The sequence below is a fragment of the Scomber japonicus genome, chromosome 22 (assembly GCF_027409825.1).
Source record: "Scomber japonicus isolate fScoJap1 chromosome 22, fScoJap1.pri, whole genome shotgun sequence".
NCBI classification, from domain to species: Eukaryota; Metazoa; Chordata; class Actinopteri; order Scombriformes; family Scombridae; genus Scomber; species Scomber japonicus.
In genome coordinates, this window is record NC_070599.1 from 23,727,232 (window position 1) to 23,745,722 (window position 18,491).

Below are 18,491 nucleotides of genomic sequence, written 5' to 3' on the forward strand. Positions count from 1 at the left end.
GGCACTGCAGTACACAAAAATTGGCAGAGCAATGTAAGAGTATACATTTCCACAGAATCATCGCATGAATCATGATTTAAAATGCTTTGTGATTTCCAACATGCACACAATGAAGAGAACATAGATCACATGGAAGAGGTCGTGGTTAACAGCAGAGGAAGAGGACGTCACGAAGGCACCAGGGTCTTTTTGATTCTTCCCCTCAGTAGTTTCTTTCTGTGAAATGTCTAGCAGAAAAAAGCAGAGGTGTGAAAGATAATTTAGAAAACATTTAACACACGTATTCAGTGTGAACATTAGCAGATCTCCTGGCAATGACTTCAGGCCAAGCAAAAACTAGCACAGCTTGTGGAAGTCATTTTAGAAATGATTAGTCCGTTACTCAGATTTAAAGACTCATATTGGGTTTGATGTCTGCTGTATGGGCGTTGATTGACAGCTGTGAATGACTGTGTTTCTCACCTGTTGTTGTTTCCGGCTCCAGGACTTCTGTCAACTCTGTTAATGTATAATAAAGTTTAATGTTAAAATTGATTTTGATTCTAGTATGCTAGTTGACTTCAGTCCGAAGAAGTGTGCATTTTTCCAAAGCGTGAAAGGCAAAACACCACCGTTCTTATTTGGAAAGTCTAAGATAAAATAAGATAAGTTATTCTTTTATTAGTCCCACGATGGGGAAATTTACAATATTGCAGCAGCAAAGTGGACAGAAAAAAAGCATAAGTAAAAATAAATTATTAGTCCATTGCTCAGATTTAAAGACTTATATTGGGTTTGATGTCTGCTGTATGGGTGTTGATTGACAGTTTTCTCACCTGCTGTTGTTTCCGGCTCCGGGACTTCTGTCGACTCTGTTAATGTATAATAAAGTTTTTAATGTTAATTGAAAATAAATCATTAGTCCATCACTAATGGAACTTTTCCACTAAACAGTTCTAGCACTACTCGGCTCGACTCGACTCGGTTTGGTACCAGGTACGTCGTTTTCCGTTACTTCATAGTTCCTCCTCAACGTTGGCAGGGTCGTCATAGCAACGCTGCGTTAAACTGCCATGACTATGTTTTATGCGCCACACAAACACATTAACTATGGAGGACATGGAGACGATGGTGTACTTGCTACTTTTTGTCACAAACAAAGCAAGAGAAGAGAAACTGATCGCTGTAGCGCTGTTGCCGGTATTTTAAAATGCCGGGTTTGATTCTTGTGTCGGACGTCGTGCTCATGACTCTTCCAGTGACGACGCTCTCTGACCAATCAGTGGCCGGCAGTCTCTTTACGTCACATTTTCATTTCTTTCATTAGTCCCACGATGGGGAAATTTACAATATTGCAGCAGCAAAGTGAACAGTAGAAACGCATAAATACAGATAAATTATTAGTCTGTTACTCAGATTTAAAGACTTATGTTGGGTTTGATTGACAGTTTTCTCACCTGCTGTTGTTTCCCGCTCCGGGACTTCTGTCGACTCTGTTAATGTATAATGAAGTTTTTAATGTTAATTGATTTTGAAAATCTGTCCTGTTAGCACAATTTAGCTAAAGTAGGTGGTTCTAGTAAGCTAGTTGACTTCAGTCCAAGGTAGCATGCATGTTTCCAAAGCATGAAAAGTAACACACCATTTTTGGCCTTAATTGTAAGGTCTAAGATCTAAGATAAGATTTTATTGTCCAACGATGGGGACATTTATAATATTGCAGCAGCAAAGTACACAAGCAATAAAAACCAATAGTAGTAATATTGATGTTAAGCAATAGTATACTTGAGTTCATAATATAATATAATATAATATAGGTATAATGTCATGATAATATACCTGAGTTGAGATTGTTATTGCATCACTATCACTAAACTGTTAAAAACAGCAAGCCAAATTCCCAAAATACTGTCATGATGAAGGTTGGGAAGAAATCTAGTTACTGATCTGTTGCATGTACATAAAAATGTACCATAACCAGATAACTACAGTGAACAGGTAGTATTACCCACATAGCCTGGTTTCTCTGAGTAACCTGGTAACTTATGTGCATGTAAACACACTGAAACAACACATCAGAGGAGGATGAGGTTACCTGGGTAGTAGTAGTCGTAGTATTCGTAAGTTAAGTCGACTCCACTCGATTCTTCAGCGTCATCATCAACAGGATCTCCCCTTGATAAAATAACTGCAGCAGCTCCAGGAAAACAAAGACAGAGAGTGACTGAAAGTCCAGGCATTAAATATACAAATTATTCCTAAGTGTATTTTTTTGCAAGTTCGACAAGTATCAGGTCTGTACTATTACGTATTACCTCATAATACATTTCTTCAGCGTCCAAATGAGTCAAATCTTCATCTTCTATGTTTCAGCGTTACAGTGTTTTTAGTAGCAAAGTCTTTTCGTTACTATACTTCCACCACAGCTCAACAGGAAACACAAAGAGGGAATCTGATGCTAAGAAGACTGTAAATGTGTCAGATATCACTGATATGAACAACTCACACTGCTGAAGCTCAATAGAAGCTGATCATCTACTTTTAAAGGCACGTTTGCTTAAAACAAGGACTATGGACGTTGGCTCCCGTCACTCATCCCTTATGTTATAAGCACATTTTGAGGGGAGCTGATGGTCAGTATGAACAGGAGGAATGATCACTGCAAAAAAAACATATTTCAATGTTTACGACTATTGTTTAAAGATATATTTGATGTTCGTGAATCTATGCTTTAACGAGACAGGGGCTAAAACTTCCTGTTTCAGACAAAAGCTGAACCAAGCGGCTGCCTAAAGGGTCAGTATAAGATTGTTTTTTTAGTGCATAAGCAGACATTTTCGATCATTCATGTGAAAAAAGAAATATGACTATAGGTATAAGCTCCAAATCTATTTTTAAATGACTGTGTGGACACACTGTGGATTTTGGCCCCCATCACTCATATTATAGTATATAGTATAAGATTTTTGAACTGTAAATCATGTAAAAATACAACAAACACAGTCAACGACGGGTAGTTTTGACTTACCAACAAGCCACATCAGCAGATAGATCTTCTTCCTCATCATCATCGTCTACTTTCTCAAAACTTTAAATGACAAACTCAAATCACCAAAGTTTCTCCACCTCACCGAACACTGCCGCTGAGTTTCTATTTTCTGTTTCTAAAATGTGTGCGCATGTGGTTTTATCTTCAAATACCAAGACAGGAACTAGCTAACCACGATGCATCAGAAACACTTTGACAACAGCAGGTTGGGGTGGATCGGTGGGTCGGTCTAATAAGCTAATAAGCTAATAAGCTATAAGGATGCTTTGCTCTCACACGTGCTGCATTTATAGTTACACAACACACACACACACACACACACACACAGTCACTCTCTAGTGTGCACTCTTGCTCGCTCACTCCAGATTGGGGGGGGGGGGGGGGGTGTCTCATTTGTGGGCGTCAGGGAGCCACAATCAATATGTGGGAGACTCCTGGAACTTCTGGGAGAGTTGGGATGTCTGAGAATACCAACTGAATACCCTCCTCTTCCCCCTCCAAGCATGTAGGAGAACTTATGATGGCAGCATAAGTCACAAACAATGCAAAATACCTTCTCTGGAGCCGTGTTTGGTTTGTCTTGCTATTGAAATTGTTTGTTTTCCCTCCAAACTCATTCCTCACATTCAGAACTGGAAATAGATTAATGGCAAAGTGTTATGAAATCAAACCTATAAACTCAGAGTTAAAATCAAACTTAAAACTAAATTAGATTTGCCATTCCCCTAAAGGAAGTTCTTTAATTTGTTTTTACAGAGTGACATTTTAAGATTTTGCTGTTTATAGTATTTATACTGTCCAAGCAATGAGTAGGCCTTATCCAATGCTAGACAGCTAGCTAACAGGCTGCAGTCCAATAAACACAAGGTGTAACTTTTCTTGAATATTTAATGAAGAGCCACAATTAAACTGTAAAACTGCAACGAGGCACAAAATACAAACACAAATCAGAATTTGAACAATACTCATTACATTGACATGACTATGAGACATAGAAAATACAAAGCAGGTTAGCTAACAGGTTACAACTATGCTAACAATCAATTACATCACCTCAAACAAATACACAGCAAACATGTACTGTAATGTATATAGTGCTGAAAATCTTATAACTCAAAATACTCATGGACAAATAGTGTCCAAGGCAACAATGTTGAAGATAAATTACAGCAGGAGAAGCAGACACATGCACTGCTCTTAAAATGACCAGCAGGGGGCACTGCAGTACACTAAATCTACTTGCACTCATACAGAGGGCAGAACAGTGTATAAGTAAGCTTAATTTACAACATGCACAAAATGAAGAGGACATAGACCAAAAGGAAGAGGTTGTGGTCAGCAGAGGCACCAGCGTCGTACACTGTAGCAGAAAGAAACAAACTGTTAAAATGCAACAACAAAGGTGTGAAAGATCATTCATAGAACATTTAACACACTCAATATTCAGTGTGAACACTTAAAGATCTAAATACTCAAAGCTGTTCAGTTTGTTTCAGACAGAATGAAGTTTTGGTTTGTCTGATCAGGTGCTGGATCAAAATTAACTGAAGGCAAAAATCAGAAAGAGGATCCACACACAGTGTTAAAAGCTCCTGGCAACAAAAGCAACATTTCGATCTCACAGATCTTCGTTAGACATTTTCACATTTCATAATGCCAGACGATCTGTGAGATCTAAATGTTCCTTTTAATACAGTGTGCAGATCCTCTTTCTGGTTGGAGACATTTCCTCTCATAATTTGTTTTGCCAGAATCAGAGTCATAGGAGACGATCCCACATGGATAAAATGTTTGATTTGTTGTTTTGTGTGGCAATATGAAACTTCCCATGTTTTAAAAATGATACATGATAGTTACTGATCTGTTGCATGTACATACAAATGTACCATAACCAGATTACTACAGTGAACAGGTAGTATTACTTACACTCTATTATGTCGCCGTAGTCCCATGTGAATGAACTATAGTCATCATGATTACTTGAAGCATTACCACCAACATGATAATCTTCATCTTGACTTTCATCATCATCAACATGTTGTCCCATTGATAAAATGACTGCAGCAGCTACAGGAAGACAAAGACAGAGAGTGACTGAAAGTCCAGGCATTAAATATACAAATGATTCCTAAGTGTACTCACAGTCTGAAGTCTGACACTAAAAGCCCTCATCTCTTCATTTTAGATTTCGATTTAAATGTATTTATTGTCTCAAGATGACTTCTTATTTCTGCAACAAAAAAGCTTACGAGCTGATAGACTTTGCTTCTCTTCCTGTAAAGATATTACGTGTGCAGCATCAACAAGATTATCACAGTAAGTCAATTAAAATTCCTCCTGTTCATACTGACCATTAGAAGATCTCTTCATAATACATTTCTTCAGCGTCCAAATGAGTCAAATCAAGTCTTCTGTGTTTCAACGTTACAGTGTTTTTAGTACCAAAGTCTTTTTGTTACTATACTTCCACCACAGCTCAACAGGAAACACTAAGAGGGAATCTGATACTAAAAAGACTGTGTGAACCTATGCTTTAACGAGACAGAAGCTAAACTTCCTGTTTCAGAGGCTGAACCAAGGGGCTTTATAAAAGGACAGTATAAAAATAAAGCAAACACAGTCAACAACAGTTTCGACTCACCAACAAGCCACACGAGCAGATAGATCTTCTTCGTCACCATGATCATTTTCTTCTGACTTCTTCTGAACTTTAACTGACAAGCTAAGACCACCAAAGTTTCTCCACCCCACCGAACACTGCCACAGAGTTTCTACTGTCTGTTGTTTTAAGACGTCCTGTGGGTGTGTGGTTGTACATTCAGTTACCAGGACAGGAACTAGCTAACCACGATGTATATAGGTAACATTTTGTCATATCAGCAGGCTGGTAGAAGACTCTGATGAGATAATTATATACTGATATACTTGACTCTACTTTACAATACAATACTATCTCAGTTGGGACTTTACTACCCTACAGATTGTACTACACACTCTCCTGTGTGTAGGTACTGTAGCTGGATGGATGTGGGAGGTTTAATGGCCCTTTAGTGGCTACTAGATTTTAAATATCCAATGTGTAAGATTTGGTGGCATCTGGTGGTGAAGTTGCAGAATACCAACTGAATACCCTCCTCCTTCCCCTCCAAGCATGTAGGAGAACCTATGATGGCAGCATAAGTCATAAGTGTTATGAAATCAAACCTATAAACTCAGAGTTAAAAATCAAACTTAAAACAAAATTAGATTTGCCATTCCCCTAAAGGAAGTTCTTTATTTTTTTATATTTGATTTTGTTAATTTGTTACAAATACACAGCAAACATGTTATGTGTACAGTGCTGAAAATCTTATAACTCAAAATACTCATGGACAAATAGTATCCAAGGCAACAGTGTTGAAGATAAATTACAGCAGGAGAAGCAGACACATGCACTGCTCTTAAAATGACCAGCAGGGGGAACTGCAGTACACTAAATCTACATGCACTCATACAGAGGGCAGAACAGTGTATGAGTAAGTTTAATTTACAACATGCACAAAATGAAGAGAACATAGACCATAAGGAAGAGGTTGTTGTTAACAGAGGAAGAGGATGACATGAAGGCATCAGTGTCGTTGTCTGTAACAGAAAGAAGCAAACTGTTAAAATGCAACAACAAATGTGTGAAAGATCGTTTATAAAACATTTAACATACTCAGTATTCAGTGTGAGCACTTGCAGATCTAAATACTCAAAGCTGTTCAGTTTGTTTCAGGCAGAATAAATGTTGGTTTGTCTGATCTTGAAAATACAGTTTGGGGTACCTACATCCAAAAACTGTTACAGGTGCTGGATCAAAAAACAACTGAAGGCAAAAGTCAGAAAGATGATCTGCACACTGTGTTAAAAGTCATTATGGTCACAATTGCTAAATTCAGGCCTTCTAATAAGTGTGCTGCATTTTAGAAATTATTAGTCCATTACTGAGATTTAAAGACTTATTAAGTTTGTGTTGGAATTATTGTACATAAAGTTCTTATATTTACCCCTTTCTATAATCATTAACCTTTGTAGTCATAGTATACAAGCTTGCTGTTTTAAAGTTGTTTTGCAGGACTTGTGACCTTGCTCAGGAAGTCTCCTAAGTGTGTGTGACCGACTTGTGACTGACTTGTGACCCCCACTCTTTAGAGCAGCAACGACTATGTAAATTAGGGGAAGTCCTGAAGAGAATAAAAAGAAAGGGTTCGGCAAGGTTTGCTCAGAGCGGGTTGGAGATTTGTAACTGAGCAGATCTCTGTCCGTTCTCCTTGCAAGTAGAAACTCTAATCCTGTTGTATTGTCTTTCCAGTTTTCTCACCTACTTCTCTTTCCAGCTTTGGGACGTGCATTGAGTCTTTTGATATTAAGTTTAATGTTAATTGATTTTGATATCTGCCCTGTTAGTGCAATTTAGCTGAAGTAGGTGGTTCTAGTAAGCTGGTTTACTTCATTCAAAGGTAGACGTTTCCAAAGCTTGTAAGGCTGCACGTCTTATTTGGTAGGTCTATCACTAACAGTTAAAATTAATAAGCCACACTCCCAAAATAAGGTCATGATGAAGGTTGGGAAGAAATCTAGTTACTGATCTGTTGCATGTACATAAAAATGTACCATAACCAGATAACTACAATGAACAGGTAGTATTACCCACATAGCCTGGTTTCTCTGAGTAACCTGGTAACTTATGTGCATGTAAACACACTGAAACAACACATCAGAGGAGGATGAGGTTACCTGAGCAGTTTTTGTAGTAGATGTCATAGTCGTAAGTATAGTTAAAAGGATAAAACATTGTGTCAAGTCCTTCAAACCATGAGCTAATATCATCATAAACAGGATTTCCCGTTGATGAAATAACTGCAGCAGCTACAGGAAGACAAAACCAGAGAGTGAATGAAAGTCCAGGCATTAAATATACAAATTATTCTTTTGCAGGTTTGACAAGTATCAGGTCTGTACTGTTACGTATTACCTCCAGCAACATATTGTTTAAAGTCTGAAGTCTGACACTAAAAGCCTCTTCATTTGGGATTTTGATTTAAATGTATTTATTGTCTCCAGATTATTTCTTATTTCTGCTCATCTGTTATGAAACTAACAGATTATGAGCTGTTAGACTTTCCTTCATTTGCTGTAAAGATATTACGTGTGCAGCATCAACACGACTATCACAGTAAGTAAATTAAAAGACATTCTTGTTTTTCTTGCTGTAATCATTCCTCCTGTTCATACTGACCATTAGAAGATTAGAAGATCCAAATAGTCAAATCAAGTCCAACACAGCTCAGATATCACTTAATATGAATAACTCCGACTGCTGAAGCTCAATATAAGCTTCACATCTACTTTTAAAGGCACGTTTGCTTAAAACAAGAACTGTGGACTTTAGCTCCCATCACTCAACCCTTATGTTATAAGCACATTTTGAGGGGAGCTAATGGTCAGTATGAACAGGAGGAATGATTACTGCAAGAAAAACCTATTTCAATGTTTACGACTATTGTTTAAAGATATATTTGATGTTTGTGAAGCTTTAACGAGACAGGGACTAAAACTTCCTGTTTCAGACAGAGGCTGACCCAAGCAGCTGCCTAAAGGGTCAGTATAAGATTTTTGAACTGTAAATCATGTAAAAATACAACAAACACAGTCAACGGCGGGTAGTTTTGACTTACCAACAAGCCACATCAGCAGATAGATCTTATTCCTCATCATCATCGTCTACTTTCTCAAAACTTTAAATGACAAACTCAAATCACCAAAGTTTCTCCACCTCACCAAACACTGCCGCTGAGTTTCTATTTCCTGTTTCTAAAATGTGTGTGCATGTGGTTTTATCTTCAAATACCAAGACAGGAACTAGCTAACCACGATGCCCTCCTCCTCCCCTTCCAAGCATGTAGGAGAACCTATGATGGCAGCATAAGTCACAAACAATGCAAAATACCTTCTCTGGAGCCGTGTTTGGTTTGTCTTGCTATTAAAATTGTTTGTTTTCCCTCCAAACTCATTCCTCATTTTCAGAACTGGAAATAGATTAATGGCAAAGTGTTATGAAATCAAACCTATAAACTCAGAGTTAAAATCAAACTTAAAACTAAATTAGATTTGCCATTCCCCTAAAGGAAGTTCTTTAATTTGTTTTTACAGAGTGACATTTTAAGATTTTGCTGTTTATAGTATCTATACTGTCCAAGCAATGAGTAGTCCTTATCCAATGCTAGACAGCTAGCTAACAGGCTGCAGTCCAATAAACACAAGGTGTAACTTTTCTTAAATATTTATTAAAAAGCCACAATTATACTGTAAAACTGCAACGAGGCACAAAATGCAAACACAAATCAGAATTTGAACAATACTCATTACACTGACATGACTATGAGACATAAAAAATACAAAGCAGGTTAGCTAACAGGTTACAGCTATGCTAACAATCATTACATATGTATGCAAACATGTACTGTAATGTGTACAGTGCTGAAAATCTTATAACTCAAAATACTCGTGTCCAAGGCAACAATGTTGAAGATAAATTACAGCAGGAGAAGCAGAAACATGCACTGCTCTTAAAATGACCAGCAGGGGGCACTGCAGTACGCAAAAATCTACTTGCACTCATACAGAGGGCAGAACAGTGTATAAGTAAGTTTAATTTACAACATGCACAAAATGAAGAGGACATAGACCATAAGGAAGAGGTTGTTGTTAACAGCAGAGGAAGAGGACGACACAAAGGCATCAGTGTCGTTGTCTGTAACAGAAAGAAGCAAATTGTTAAAATGCAACAACAGAGGTGTGAAAGATCATTTATAGAACATTTAACATACTCAGTATTCAGTGTGAACACTTAAAGATCTAAATACTCAAAGCTGTTCAGTTTGTTTCAGGCAGAATAAAGTTTGTCTGATCAGGTGCTGGATCAAAATTAACTGAAGGCAAAAATCAGAAAGAGGATTCACACACTCTGTTAAAACCTCCTGGCAACAAAAGCAACATTTCGATCTCACAGATCTTCGTTTGGTGTTGTCACATTTCATAATGCCTGAAGACCTGTGAGATCTAAATGTTCCTTTTAACATAGTGTGTAGATCCTCTTTCTGGTTGGAGACATTTCCTCTCATAATTTGTTCTGCCAGAATCAGAGTCATAGGAGACGATCTCACATGGATAAAATGTTTGATTTGTTGTTTTGGACTGTGTGGCAATATGAAACTTACCATGTTTTCAGAATGATACATGATAGTCACTGATCTGTTGCATGTACATACAAATCTACCATAACCAGATTACTACAGTGAACAGGTAGTATTACTTACACTCTATTGTGTCGCCGTAGTCCCATGTGAATATACTATAGTCATCATAATGATAATCTTCATCTTGACTTTCATCATCATCAACAGGATCTCCCATTGATAAAATGACTGCAGCAGCTACAGGAAGACAAAGACAGAGAGTGACTGAAAGTCCAGGCATTAAATATACAAATTATTCTTAAGTGTACTCCCAGTCTGAAGTCTGACACTAAAAGACCTCATCTCTTCATTTTGGATTTTGATTTAAATGTATTTATTGTCTCAAGATGACTTCTTATTTCTGCAACAAAAAAGCTTACATGCTGATAGACTTTGCTTCACTTGCTGTAAAGATATTACGTGTGCAACATCAACAAGACTATCACAGGAAGTCAATTAAAATTCCTCCTGTTCATACTGACCATTAGAAGATCCCTTCATAATACATTTCTTCAGCGTCCAAATGAGTCAAATCTTCATCTTCTATGTTTCAGCGTTACAGTGTTTTTAGTATCAAAGTCTTTTCGTTACTATACTTCCACCACAGCTCAACAGGAAACACTAAGAGGGAACTTGATGCTAAAAAGACTGTAAATGTGTCAGATATCACTTGATATGAATAACTCACACTGCTGAAGCTCAATAGAAGCTGATCATCTACTTTTAAACGCACATATGCTTAAAACAAGGACTGTGGACTTTGGCTCCCATCACTCATCCCTTATGTTATAAGCACATTTGGAGGGGAGCTGATGGTCAGTATGAACAGGAGGAATGATTACTGCAAAAAAAACATATTTCAATGTTTACGACTATTGTTTAAAGATATATTTGTTGTTCTATGATCTATGCTTTAACGAGACAGGGGCTAAAACTTCTTGTTTCAGACAAAAGCTGAACCAAGCGGCTGCCTAAAGGGTCAGTATAAGATTTTTCAACTGTAAATCATGTAAAAATACAACAAACACAGTCAACGACGGGTAGTTTTGACTTACCAACAAGCCACATCAGCAGATAGATCTTCTTCCTCATCATCATCGTCTACTTTCTCAAAACTTTAAATGACAAACTCAAATCACCAAAGTTTCTCCACCTCACCGAACACTGCCGCTGAGTTTCTACTTTGTATTTCTCAAATTTGTGTGCATGTGATCAAATACCAAGACAGGAACTAGCTTAACCACAATGCATCATAAACACTTTGTGACAACAGCAGGTTGGAGTGGATCGGTGGGTCGGTCTAAGTGTTATGAAATCAAACCTATAAACTCAGAGTTAAAATCAAACTTAAAACTAAATTAGATTTGCCATTCCCCTAAAGGAAGTGCTTTAATTTGTTTTTACAGAGTGACATTTTAAGATTTTGCTGTTTAGTATTTATACTGTCCAAGCAATGAGTAGTCCTTATCCAATGCTAGACAGCTAGTTAACAGGCTGCAGTCCAATAAACACAAGGTGTTACTTTTCTTAAATATTTATTAAAAAGCCACAATTATACTGTAAAACTGTAACAAGGCACAAAATGCAAACACAAATCAGAATTTGAACAATACTCATTACACTGACATGACTATGAGACACAGAAAATACAAAGCAGGTTAGCTAACAGGTTACAGCTATGCTAACAATCATTACATATGTATACAAACATGTAATGTATATAGTGCTGAAAATCTTATAACTCCAAGGCAACAATGTTGAAAATAAATTATAGCAGGAGAAGTAGACACATGCATTACTGTGAAAATGACCAGCAGGGGGCACTGCAGTACACAACAATCTACTTGCACTCATACAGAGGGCAGAACAGTGTATAAGTAAGTTTAATTTACAACATGCACAAAATGAAGAGGACATAGACCATAAGGAAGAGGTTGTGGTTAACAGCAGAGGCACCAGCGTCGTACACTGTAGCAGAAAGAAACAAACTGTTAAAATGCAACAACAAAGGTGTGAAAGATCACTTATAGAACATTTAACATACTCAGTATTCAGTGTGAACACTTAAAGATCTAAATACTCAAAGCTGTTCAGTTTGTTTCAGGCAGAATAAAGTGTGTCTGATCAGATGCTGGATCAGAAATCAACTGAAAGCAAAAATCAGAAAGAGGATCCACACACTGTTTGATTTGTTGTTTTGGGATGTGTAGCAATATGAAACTTCCCATTTTTAAAAAAATGGTACACGATTCATGAACTATCATCGAAACAAGAAATCTACTTTTCTAAACAGCTTTTTTCAATGTACGCATGTAATATCAAAAGACTGCAGGCCAAGCAAAAACTACCACAGCTTGTGAAAGTCCATGTCACGAGAAACCCCTGACTCCATCTGTCTCGCTTTCAGAAAACCTCAACTTCCCCCTAGAAACAAAACTCAATCATTTTGGTCACAATTGCTTAATTCAGGCTGCTGGTCATTTTAGAAATTATTAGTCCATTACTGAGATTTAAAGACTTATTAAGTTTGATATATGCTGTGTGGGCGTTGATTGGCAGCTGTTATTGACAGTTTTCTCACCTGCTTCTTTTTCAAGCCCTTGGACGTGCACTGAGTCTTTTGATATTAAGTTTAATGTTAAGTGATTTTGATATCTGCCCTGTTAGTGCAATTTAGCTGAAGTAGGTGGTTCTAATAAGCTAGTTTACTTCAGTCCAAGGTAGACGGTTCCAAAGCTTGTAAGGCTGCACGTCTTATTTGGTAGGTCTATCACTAACAGTTAAAATGAATAAGGCACACTCCCAAAATAAGGTCATGATGAAGGTTGGGAAGAATTCTAGTTACTGATCTGTTGCATGTACATAAAAATGCACCATAACCAGATAACTACAGTGGACAGGTAGTATTACCCACATAGCCTGGTTTCTCTGAGTAACCTGGTAACTTATGTGCATGTAAACACACTGAAACAATACATCAGAGACGGATGAGGTTACCTTGGTCGACGTAGACGTAGCTGTCGTAAGTATAGTTAAAAGATTCAAAAATAATTCCAGCGTCATCATCAACAGGATCTCCCCTTGATAAAACAACTGCAGCAGCTACAAAGACAAAGACAGAGAGTGACTGAAAGTCCAGGCATTAAATATACAAATGATTCCTAAGTGTTGATTCTTTTGCAGGTTTGACAAATATCAGGTCTGTACTGTTACGTATTACCTCCAGCAACAAGCCAAGTTGTATATTCAGTCTGAAGTCTGACTAAAAGCCTCTTCATTTTAGATTTTGATTTAAATGTATTTATTGTCTCAAGATGACTTATTTCTGCTCATCTGTTATGAAACTAAAAGCTTATGAGCTGTTAGACTTTCCTTCATTTCCTGTAAAGATATTACGTGTGCAGCATCAACAATATTATCACAGTAAGTAAATTAAAATTCCTCCTGTTCATACTGACCATTAGATCCCTTCATAATACATTTCTTCAGCGTCCAAATGAATCAAATCAAGTCTTCTGTGTTTCAACGTTACAGTGTTTTTAGTATCAAAGTCTTTTTGTTACTATACTTCCACCACAGCTCAACAGGAAACACTAAGAGGGACTTGATGCTAAAAAGACTGTAAATGTGTCAGATATCACTTGATATGATTAACTCAGACTGCTGAAGCTCAATAGAAGCTGATCATCTACTTTTAAACGCACATATGCTTAAAACAAGGACTGTGGACTTTGGCTCCCATCACTCATCCCTTATGTTATAAGCACATTTTGAGGGGAGCTGATGGTCAGTATGAACAGGAGGAATGATTCTGCAAGAAAAACCTATTTCAATGTTCTCGACTATTGTTTAAAGATATATTTGTTGTTTGTGAAGCTTTAACGAGACAGGGACTAAAACTTCCTGTTTCAGACAGAGGCTGACCCAAGCAGCTGCCTAAAGGGTCAGTATAAGATTGTTTTTTTCGATCATTCATGTGAAAAAAGAAATATGGCTATAGGCATAAGCTCCACATGTATTTTTAAATGACTGTGTGGACACACTGTGGATTTTGGCCCCCATCACTCATATTATAAGTACATTTGGAGGGGAGCTAATGGTCAGTATGAACAGGAGGAATGATTACAGCAAGAAAAACCTATTTCAATGATCCAAAGGGCTGCCTAAAGGGGCCGTATAAGATTTTTGAACTGTAAATCATGTAAAAATACAACAAACACAGTCAACAACGGGTAGTTTTGACTTACCAACAAGCCACATCAGCAGATAGATCTTCTTCCTCATCATCGTCTACTTTCTCAAAACTTTGAATGACCAAAGTTTCTCCACCTCACTGAACACTGCCACTGAGTTTCTACTTCTTGTTTCTCAAATTTATGTGCATGTGGTTTTTTATTCAAATACCAAGACCGAAACTGGCTAACCACAATGCATCAGAAACAGCAGGCTGGTTGAAGATTGATAAGATAATTATATACTGTTATACTTTACTCTACTTTGCAATACAATACTATCTCAGTTGGTACTTCACTACCCTACAGATTTTACTACACACTTTTCTCTGTGCAGGTACTGCAGCTGGGTGGATGTGGGAGGTTTAGTCGCCCTTTAGTGGCTACTAGATTTTAAATAACCAATGTGTAAGATTTAGTGGTGAGGTTGCAGAATACTAACAGACCCTCTCTAGAGCCAGTATTTGGTTTGTCTTGCTATTAAAATTTTTTTGTTTTCCCTCCAAACTCATTCCTCATTTTCAGAACTGGAAATCAAACTTAAAACAAAATTAGCAGGTTAGCTAACAGTTTACAGCTATGCTAACAATCAATTACATCACCTCTAAACCAGTCAATGTGTATATATAGTGCTGAAAATCTTATAACTCAAAGTACTCATGGACAAATAGTGTCCAAGGCAACAATGTTGAAGTTAAATTACAGCAGGAGAAGCAGACACATGTACTGCTGTTAAAATGACCAGGAGGGGGCACTGCAATACACAAAAATTGGCAGAGCAGTGTATAAGTATACATTTCCACAGAATCATCACGTGAATCATGATTTAAAATGCTTTTTAATTTACAACATGCACAAAATGAAGAGAACATAGATCACATGGAAGAGGTTGTGGTTAACAGCAGAGGAAGAGGACGACACGAAGGCACCAGGGTCGTTGTCTGTAGCAGAAAGAAGCAAATTGTTAAAATGCAACAACAAAGGTGTGAAAGATCATTTATAGAACATTTAACATACTCAGTATTCAGTGTGAACACTTGCAGATCTAAATACTCAAAGCTGTTCAGTTTGTTTCAGGCAGAATAAAGTTTTGGTTTATCTGATCAGGTGCTGGATCAAAAATCAGAAAGGATCCACACACTTTGTTAAAACCTCCTGGCAACAAAAGCAACATTTCGATCTCGCAGATCTTCGTTAGGTGTTGTCACATTTCATAATGCCTGAAGACCTGTGAGATCTAAATGTTGCTTTTAATACAGTGTACAGATCCTCTTTCTGGTTGGAGACATTTCCTCTCATAATTTGTTCTGCCAGAATCAGAGTCATAGGAGACGATCCCATGTTTTTAAAAATGATACATGATTCATCAACTATCATCGAAACAAGAAATCTACTTTTCTAAACAGCTTTTTCGATGTATGCATGTAATATCAAAAGACTGCAGGCCAAGCAAAAACTACCACAGCTTGTGGAAGTCCATGTCACGAGAAACCCCTGGCGCCATCTGTCTCGCTTTCAGAAAACCTCAACTTCCCCCTAGAAACAAAACTCAATCATTTTGGTCACAATTGCTTAATTCATTCTACTGGTCATTTTAGAAATTATTAGTCCATTACTGAGATTTAAAGACTTATTAAGTTTCATATATGCTGTATGGGCGTTGATTGGCAGCTGTTATTGACAGTGACAGAGTCTTTTGATATTAAGTTTATTGTTAAATGATTTTGATATCTGCCCTGTTTAGCTGCAATTTAGCTGAAGTCGGTGGTTCTAATAAGCTAGTTTATTCAGTCCAAGGTAGACGTTTCCAAAGCTTGTAAGGCTGCACGTCTTATTTGGTAGGTCTATCACTAACAGTTAAAATTAATAAGCCACACTCCCAAAATAAGGTCATGATGAAGGTTGGGAAGAAATCTAGTTACTGATCTGTTGCATGTACATAAAAATGCACCATAACCAGATAACTACAGTGAACAGGTAGTATTACCCACATAGCCTGGTTTCTCTGAGTAACCTGGTAACTTATGTGCATGTAAACGCACTGAAACAACACATCGGAGGAGGATGAGGTTACCTGGGTAGTAGTAGTCGTAGTAGTCGTAAGTATAGTTAAAAGATTCAGAAAAAGTTGCATTAAATTCTTCAGCGTCATCATCAACAGGATTTCCCGTTGATAAAATAACTGCAGCAGCTACAGGAAAACAAAGACAGAGAGTGAATGAAAATCCAGGCATTAAATATACAAATGATTCCTAAGTGTTGTTTCTTTTCAGGGGTTTGATAAATATCAGGTCTGTAATGTTACATATTACCTCTAGCAAGAACCCATATTGTATATTCACAGTAAAAATGTATTTAGAAGTTGATCTGAAGCTAATATACTTCTTCGTCTAAATTTGTCAAATCAAGTCTTCTATCTTTCATCATTACAGTGTTTTTAGTACCAAAGCCTCTTTTTGTTACTATACTTCCACCACAGCTCAACAGGAAACACTAAGAGGGAATCTGATACTAAATAGACTGTAAATGTATCAGATATCACTTGATATGAATAACTCAGACTGCTGAAGCTCAATAGAAGCTGATCATCTACTTTCAAAGGCACGTTCCCATCACTCATGCCTTATGTTATAAGCACGTTTGGAGGGGAGCTGATGGTCAGTATGAACAGGAGGAATGATTACAGCAAAAAAAAACAACTATTTCAATGTTAATGAGACAGAAGCTAAAACTTCCTGTTTCAGACAGAGGCTGAACCAAGTGACTGCCTAAAGGGCCAATATAAGATTTTTGAACTGTAAATCATGTAAAAATACAGCAAACGGTCAACAACAGGTAGTTTTACTCACCAACGAGCCACATCAGCAGATAAACTTTCTCTCTCACCATCATCACCACCTTCTACCTTCTACCTTCTACCTTCTTCCAGACTTTAAATGACAAACTCAGACCAACAGAGTTGACTGACTGGACACTGAAAGTGAGTTTCTACTGTCTGTTTCCTCATATATATGGGTGTGTGTGCTTTCATATTCCAGTGCCAAGACAGGAACTATCTAACCACAATGCATTAGAAACATTCAGTCACATCAGCAGGCTGGTAGAACTCTGATAAGATAATATATTCATATACTTCACTTCATCGTATCTCCTGTGCATGTTAGCTATTAAATAACTATTGTGTGAGATTTAGTGGTGAAGCTGCTGATTGCAACCAATTGAATACCCCCTCCTCCCCTTTCAAATGTGTCGAAGAACCTATGCTAGCCGCAAAACTCGCAAAAAATGCCAAAGGTTATTTTTCGCTGGGGAGTTTAACACAAAACAACCGTGATGTTGAATTACACTATAAGAAAGGAAGATACTGCCTCATGGTCTACCTTTATTCTTCTGTCCATTATCTCCTGTTCTATTTTTCTACATCACTTTCACTTTGCTACGCTATCAAAATCCCTACATTGTTAATTACGAAGTCACTATACCCGACCGATTATCTTTCTTTCCAGCATTGGAAGTCCCCAATCAGTCCCTGGATGGTTGTTCTTTATTTCCATTATATAAATAACAAGTAAAAAATCCAAAAAAGATAAAAAAGTTCATGGCCATCTGACTGTCAAAATCAGTTTAATAATTTCATTTAATCTTGGCAATAATTTATTCCAAAAGAAACATCAAGAATCAAGAGAAAACAGTAAAAAGATGATGAGGGTCCCCGCTGTGGTTCATGAGCAAATGTCACTAACAGCTTCAGGGTTTGGTCGGGTTTGTCCATCCCCATGACGTCGCCATGGTAACACAATTAGTGTTAAGGAGAGAGGCTGGTAGCATTCACATCAAAAGGGTAAAAAATGTTGCTGGTATTTGAATATGGAGATTGTTCTGTTGAGAGGTGTGTGACTATCTTTACAGCTTATTACACAACATGAAAGCAGTTTCCTTCTTCGAAACATAAAAATCGGAAAAGTCGGAAGT

General features: G+C 37.4%; 1 long non-coding RNA gene across 1 annotated transcript; it reads right to left on the reverse strand.

Moving 5' to 3' along the window:
* LOC128384209 (uncharacterized) lies at nt 1-2,121 on the reverse strand. The gene is made up of 5 exons (XR_008324084.1): nt 2,075-2,121; nt 1,437-1,472; nt 816-851; nt 463-498; nt 1-227 (listed from the first exon to the last, which is right to left on the reverse strand). It is a non-coding gene; the product is annotated as an uncharacterized LOC128384209 (long non-coding RNA).
* Nucleotides 2,122-18,491: the final 16,370 nt, after the last annotated feature.